Source organism: Mastomys coucha, chromosome X (genome assembly GCF_008632895.1).
Source record: "Mastomys coucha isolate ucsf_1 chromosome X, UCSF_Mcou_1, whole genome shotgun sequence".
Classification (NCBI taxonomy): domain Eukaryota; kingdom Metazoa; phylum Chordata; class Mammalia; order Rodentia; family Muridae; genus Mastomys; species Mastomys coucha.
This window is the reverse complement of record NC_045030.1, coordinates 65337429-65344583: the sequence shown is the minus strand read 5'-3', so window position 1 is coordinate 65344583 and position 7155 is coordinate 65337429. Positions and strand designations below refer to the sequence as shown.

General features: G+C 35.6%; 1 long non-coding RNA gene across 1 annotated transcript; it reads right to left on the bottom strand.

Moving 5' to 3' along the window:
- Positions 1 to 2815: 2815 nt before the first annotated feature.
- Positions 2816 to 3893, bottom strand: LOC116092935. The gene is made up of 2 exons (XR_004119566.1): positions 3686 to 3893; positions 2816 to 3182 (listed from the first exon to the last, which is right to left on the bottom strand). It is a non-coding gene; the product is annotated as an uncharacterized LOC116092935 (long non-coding RNA).
- Positions 3894 to 7155: the final 3262 nt, after the last annotated feature.

Here is a 7155-nt window from a genome sequence, read left to right as displayed (position 1 = left end):
TAAAGATTCAATGTATTCTGATTTCAGGAAAAGGAGCTATCTGACTGGGCCTTAGCTCAAAGCTTCTTACTCGATAAAGAGTGTTCATGTTATTAGACGGTGTTTTGCAGTCCTCTGAGAATAGTTAATGATCCTGCCCAGCTATAGGCCCTGCATGTTAAATCTACCAGCATTTCAGGTAAGGTGATCTCACTGATTAAATAATGACACAGTTCTTACAGGTGTTACATCTACTTTCTTATTAAATTTAAAGCCTATTTCAAAAAAATAAATTCATGTTTGTTATTGTAAGCTAGGACAGAACCATGTGGCTGGACAATAGGCCATTGGAGTAATGTTACTGTTACAGTCTTTGTTAAATGATGTATTCATGGTATTCCTTTTAAGCCATTATTACTTGTTTGTACCAACAAATTCTGGTACTTTTAAATGTATTGAAAGCAAGCATATTTTTATAATTGTTGCTAGTTAGTGACAAAAATTGCTAGAAATCAATGTCTGTTCTAGTAAGATGCTGTGATATTGCATCACAACATTCAGAAAAATTATATATTGATATCACTCCATCCAGTCTCAGCAATCAGCATTGAACTAGGGAATAAAGAATAAAAATTTAGAGAAAGGTGTAGAGTATAATAGAACTATGTCCATTGGGCATGCTACAGAATTAATCATCTATAATCAGAACAGTTTTGATTATCCATGTGGATACTCACAAGATTGGGCCTATTAACTTTCTCCCATAAAATAATGTGGAGAGAATCAAAAAATATACATTAATGTTCTCCTGCCTTCCTAAGCTGCATGAAATACTGCTCTCATGACATATGGCCATGGCTGGTTCTATAGTTTAGGAGTGGTAGAAAGTTGACTGGACATTTATGTATGAGTCATCACATACACTAGGGCATGACTTGAAAGTACTCCAACTGTCTGAGATTCACCCATGCTCTTTATAGTTAAAACGCCTCACCCATGCTTCTATAAGTATCACTAATAACTCATTGGTTCAGAAAAGTGTATTTTGGTAACACTATTTCTTTAGTCTGTTGGTGACCTGTGAATCATAAATAAGCATTCAATTTGATCTCTTTATAAAAAGTCATGATACTAGAAGGCTAAACATTTTTTTTAATACACTCAAAATTTAAGTAGTTTTTAGTTTACCAAATAATGTTCAGAAATTATCTTAAAGCAGAGCCTTGAACAATGTGTGGTGGCAATTACCAACACCTCTTTCTGATCCTTTGTGAAAAGGCTTCCATGTCATGAATAAATATGACTGATGGATCTTCTCAGACATGATGGTTTTCGGTGAAATGTCATACTAAATCATCCGAACAGGTGTAGGGATTCTTATGATCTTGTCTATGAAAAATGTGAAAAAATAGGAGAACAACATAATCCAGTGAGATCTCATGACATAATCTGTATAAACATTTGCAGGTAACAGGAAATATATTGAAGGTGAGAAGTGGTCAAAATAGATAATGAACAAATCATACACATTAAATATTATGTTATGACTTCAAAGTATTTACTAGGTACCAGGTAGAGCCCATAACTTCTGTCATATTGGATATAAAATTTTGAAGGCATTGAATATAGCACTAATATTCAATAATGTACCATGGAGTACTCTTTCCTTATGGTTATTGGAGAAAGTAGCTTATTAATAGAAGAAATAACCAACTTTATCCAAGTAAGTCTCATATGAGGGGTTTTAGTCATTGAATGTCTTGTTATTACTTACACTGGAAAAAAGAAAGAATGCTATCTTTACAGAGAAGTAATCTGTCTTATAGGGAATCTATCTAATATGGAACCACACTGTAAAAATTATTTCATAATTGTTTGATATTAATTTATTACTTTTTGTCATATTACTCTTGATCCAATGGAGAACTTTTAGAATAATAACTACTATGTGTACAGTGAACTTAAAGAATTTGGTTAAAGAATGTTACTTTGTAATCAGCAACTGTGTTTATACCAGACTTTCCAGATGTGAGATGAAAAAGAAGAGACAAAGATGAAGCTTAAGAGCTGTTAACACACTTGTAACACTCAGAAAATCTCTACCAAAAGACATGCTGAAAAGTTTCACTGCATTGAGGTATTAAGGGCTAAATTTAAGTAGAAATTTTTATTGGTGATTAGTTTCTGAATAAGTTAATTATAGATTGCAATTAGTTATCTCATATAACAGCAGATATTTTAACTGTCCTTCCTACATGCTCCTCTCACTATTTAGAAGCATTACACTCCACTGGACTCTGCAGTGTCCAGACCAACGAGAAGATGTCCATCAAATATGGACCCTAGATCTCACAGCCTCAAGATCATTCATTCTAATAAATCTTTGTCTTTATAAACTACCTCTGATCTAGGTGGTGATCGTACAAGCCTTTATTCTCAGCACTTGGGAGGCAGAGCTAGGCAGATCTCTGTGAGTTCCAAGACAAGCCTGATCTACAGAACAAGTTCAAAGACAACCAGGGCTACACAGAGAAACCCTATCTCAAAATTCTAAAAGTAAAAAAAATAAATAAAATTAATTAATTATTAATTAATAAAAATCTCTGGTATAGAGGTATAGAAATAACAAATAGGTCAAGATGGCAATTGAATAAAAAATCAGGGCAATTATTACATGCTTCTTTTTCCACAAATATCACACTTCTCCCTATCTACCCTTGTTGCAAAACCCCATTGAAACCTCAAACACTTTTCTTCCTCTGTTCTGCCTCAAATAATTTCTGTTTTCTTTTTCTCCTTCCCCACCAATGAAACATACCACACATTGAAACAAAACTAGTTTTCACAAGTTATTTTATTATATTTTAGTCAACAATGTCCAAACATTGTTATATAAGGGTATAATATTTGGTCTCCACAAAAAAACAGAAAACAAAAACAAAACAAAACAAAACAACCAAACAAACAAAAAACCCTCTGCACACATTTTGGAGGAAGAGGTGAAAAGGATTCTGGGTTTGGGGATGACTCAGGAGGAGACACAGTATTATTTGAAGTATGAGGTTCTCCTGGGACCTCTTCTTTTTCCTTTTCTTGATTTTGTTTCTTCTTTGCCTTTTGTCGGTAGTAAAAGACCAATATGGTATTTTTCCTTTTCTTCCCATCTCCTGAACTCTTTTCAAGCACAGATTGTACACTCTTCACTGGTTTGGGGAACAGACAAGGGTATAAGTTAAAACAGTTTCAAGCAAAACATAGAATGGAGTACACATGGTGGGACTAATGGCTCCAGCAGTATTTGTATAGCAGAGGATGGCCAAATCAGTCATCAATGGGAGGAGAGGCCCTGTGAAGGATCTGTGTCCCAGTGTAGGGGAATGCCAGGGCCAATAAGTGGGAGAGGGTGGGGTTGCGAGCAGGGGGAGGAGGGAGGGAACAGGGGTTTGTTCTAGTTGTTGGTTTTTGGTTTTTTTGTTTGTTTGTTTGTTTGTTTGTTTTGTTTTTTTTGGAGGGGAAACTGGGAAAGGAGAAATATGACATGTAAGTAAAGAAAATATCTAATAAAAATAATAATAATAAAAACATAGAATGAGTCTACATGATGATGTCTCTAATAGGCTGGAGAACAAATTTGTAACAGTGAATGACAGGAAAGAAGTAATAAGTGAGGAACTTAGGCGTGGGGAGAAACTTAAGACATTCTGACCTTTTCAGGTCCTGCTGTTTCCACTCGATTACAGCGAAACCTTTCTGTCTGGCTTATACTGCTTTCATCTTCTGTGGTCTTGGTTGTGGTTAAGTCATCATCAGAGTCATGTTCAGACAGTGTGTCAGATTCTCTTGTATTCTCACTAACGGCTGTCACATTGTAGCTCTAACAGCTACTGTTAACTTCAGGAGGCCTGACCTATCGTATATATCCCTGCCGAACAATGAGAAGCCACGCCCTTCGGCTTAGATTTGCCACGCCATTTGACTTCGATTGGTTAACAAAATCTCCTCCAACCAATAGTGTGTTGGCTTGACTTGGCTTGGCTTGGCTGTCACAAAGCTACTTCATCTTCAAATTCCATGAACTGCGCCGGAGGGGAGCAGTTTCAATGAGGAAGAATTTAAATAGTCTAGTTAGATAAAGAGCTCATATAATCATCCTAAAATAATTTCAGAGTGATCTTTAACTCTCACCTCAATGAGCTCTATGCCTCAAGGATAGTGAGCCATATGGCACATTAAATTCTTCTAAGGGATTCTCCATAGTCTTCCACTCACTTTTTGATAATACTGTTTTTTAAATCCTAGCAAATGTCCAGCATTTTGTAACTATTTGCAGCCTTCTAAATTTGTGTCCTTATTTAATTTATAGAAGACTTGTGAGTTATCTCACTCCTCTCAAATATTTCATTATAACAGGCAAAAGTATTCAGAGTGTATATTGTGGAACACATTTTCAGGAGCTTTCTCTTTATCCAATTAATATTTATGAGTGTGTTCTTCCAGAAAGCCGCATTAAATCAAACTCTTTTGGTCAATGTACCTAGCTTTCAACAACTATATTAATTCATTGGCTTTGCTGTAAAGCTTCCATGGATATTTCCCTATAATGCACCCATTACAAAAAAATTGACAGGTGTATAGATATTATCAGTATACAATATAAAAATCTTATGGAGGTCCTATAGTAGTGTGACATAATTTCATATAGTACATGTTCTTGCTCAATATGAGTATCTAACTAATGTACTTCTATATTGACCATATTCCCAGATTTTCTCTTGATATGTCTAAAGAAAGGAAATAAACACCTGCTTTATATACTACCAATGATAACATGAAGTTGTTCCCATTATAAGATACATCTTTTGTTAGAATTCTTTCTCATGAATCAATTCTAGTTGCATAAACAGTTTTAGTCCATAGAAAAAATTTTTGTACTATTTCAAGAAAATCTCCAATTTAATACTTTTCTCACCAAACTCTAATTTGTCCATTTTGCAACTTAGATCACATAGACACAATGAACCTTATTACCTTCAATGTCAAAAGAGACTTTGGAGATACTATTGAGTAACCAATCTTAAGACGAAGACATTATCATATATTGTTTAGTTAGATTCAAGAAAATCATAAATCCTACACATTTTGTTAAAGAAGATAGAAAAGTCAGAACCAATGGCATGGTATACTAAATAACAATATACCATGCATTGTTTGGCTTTGGATATGGATGAGAGACACAGTCAAAGAATTTGGGGCACTGCAGAAACTATAAAACTCAAAAGGAAATAATTTGTCACAGCATTCAGAAAGAAGTATAAGCCTTCTGATACGTAGTAGTGATGGTGGTGGTGGTAGTAATAGTAGTACCTATTATTATTAATTATTATCTTTGACCTACATTAAGTTTGTCAGTATTATAGTAGCTATTTAGAAAAAAACATAAGGAAAACAAAACACTTTATCCCCTATATTCTCAAGAGAACATGGGTAGAGAAAAGAAGGAAAATATCACCAAACATGATTTGGGTTAGGCATATGCTCTAGACACAATACAATTATTGATAAGCCTTTTATACTATTTAGAAGAATTTTATAAAGACATTGAAGCTATGAAAAATCTTATATGTATGGGAAAAATCAAAGAAATTATTTATATATAAGACTTGAAAATTAATTAATTTGAAATATAGAAGACTGACTTTATTTATCTACACCCAGGTAGTGGATTTGATGCAGCTTTTCCTAGAAAATTGAAAACAATATCTTTGTGGAAAAGAACATTTATAGAGATACTAATATATGGTCCACTAACTAACTCAGAGTAGCTGAATTCAGCCCAAACTTCATAAATAATTGGATGAAAATTAAACATGACCAAAATCTAAAATTTTACATTTTCTTTTTGCCATGCCCACTCCAATGAAGTCTTGTGACAAGCCCAAAAGCTTGGCCACAGACCAGAGGCGAAAATGCTCAAAGGAAACCAGTCTCTTGGAGTTCATTCCCTAACTCAGAGGTAGCCCAGATATGTCCTTGCAAACTCGCATGCTAGGTGCCCACCAAGATATGATTTACTATAGCTAAATTAAATTGGACATTGCTCTCTGACCTTTTCCAGTATTCCAACATCTTAGCCAAACCCTGGCTTGGAATTACATAAAGAATGTTACCCACCTAGACTAATTGCCTCTGGCATTGTTAGGGAGATAGTAAAGGGGTAGGACATTGAAGTTTACAGAATGGGAGTTGTTTATCCCAGGGTAAGGTCAAGTAGAATCCTCTTTTTCAGTCCCCCAGCTGAGTCACTCCTAGGAATTAGCAAGAATGGAACTCCCAGGGATTGTCTCTGCTAGCCCAGATGATTAGCATGGTGGGCATTTTACTAAGGATGGGTGTGACCTTGAACTGAGTGTGTGTGTGTGTGTGTGTGTGTATGTGTGTCAGACAGTGTACTGCAGAGCATTCGAGACAGAGCATTTGAGACTCGAGTCTCATGTGGTCTGCAGCCCCCCCACCCCGGGGCCCAGAGTGCTTGGGCCGGGGTGTGTGTGTGTGTGTGTGTGTGTGTGTGTGTGTGTGTGTGTGTGTATGTGTGTGTGTGTGAAGTACCAGTCCAGAGGAGATGGCTGCTGTTTTAGACCCAGTGTGTTTCAGGTGGCCTCAAATGTACCTCGACCACTGAGCTGCCAGATTTTTCTTTTCTCTTTTGTAATGACTAAAAGTCTGATGCCATTTTTGAGAAATACATTCAGATCCTGCACTTCCACATGTTGTGTCTGCCATTATTTCTTCGCCAACTCCTTGCGAACCTGACCAAGACCTTGTTTTCCCCACAAGTTGAGGGAGGCCCAGACTGGCCAGCTTGCAGCACCTTTTCACTGTGATGAAATATGAGAAATTAAAGCATATATCTATATATTGAGAACAAACATAGAATATATCTTCTCTCTATATGAATCAAGAAAGCCTTCAAGTAAGGCACAGAGACTTTATAACCATTACAAATATAACTTGAAGCAATTGCAGCAGAATTAAGAATATGTTTGTAACTAATAGGAGGAAATATCAACTTGAAATTTTGATATATGAATCCATTCAAGCTTTTGCATGTATGAGAAAATATTATACTTTACATTAGCAAACATGAAGGCCTGGGTTCAATTTCAATCACTCACCAAT